Here is a 392-nt window from a genome sequence, read left to right on the forward strand (position 1 = left end):
TTAAATATGGAATGCTTCACGAATTTGCGTGTCATCCTTGTGCAGGGGCCATGCTAATCTTCTCTGTATCATTCCAATTTTAGTATATGTGCTGCCGAAGTGAACACAGAAGACAGAATTTGTGAAATAGGAGACCAAATGATGGAAAATGAAGAAGGTGAGAAAAAGAGATAAACAACTAATGGATCATGACGGCAGAATTTGAGAGATAAGCGATACCATAAGATGAAACAACATTAGAATAATTGGGATCCCAGAAGAAGAAGAAAGAGAGAGAGGGGCAGATGGTATACTGGAGCAAATTACAGCAGAGAACTTCCCTAAGTTGGGGAAGGAAACAGGCATCAAAATCCAGGAGGCACAGAGAACCCCTCTCAAAATCAATAAAATTA

General features: G+C 39.5%; 1 non-coding gene across 1 annotated transcript; it reads right to left on the minus strand.

Annotated features, from left to right (window-relative positions):
* LOC117999686 lies at positions 1–107 on the minus strand. The gene has a single exon (XR_004676299.1). It is a non-coding gene; the product is annotated as a U6 spliceosomal RNA (small nuclear RNA).
* Between the last annotated feature and the right edge of the window lie 285 nt (positions 108–392).

The sequence above is a fragment of the Mirounga leonina genome, unplaced genomic scaffold (assembly GCF_011800145.1).
Source record: "Mirounga leonina isolate KUSES-001 unplaced genomic scaffold, KU_Mleo_1.0 Mir_454, whole genome shotgun sequence".
Taxonomy (NCBI): Eukaryota; Metazoa; Chordata; class Mammalia; order Carnivora; family Phocidae; genus Mirounga; species Mirounga leonina.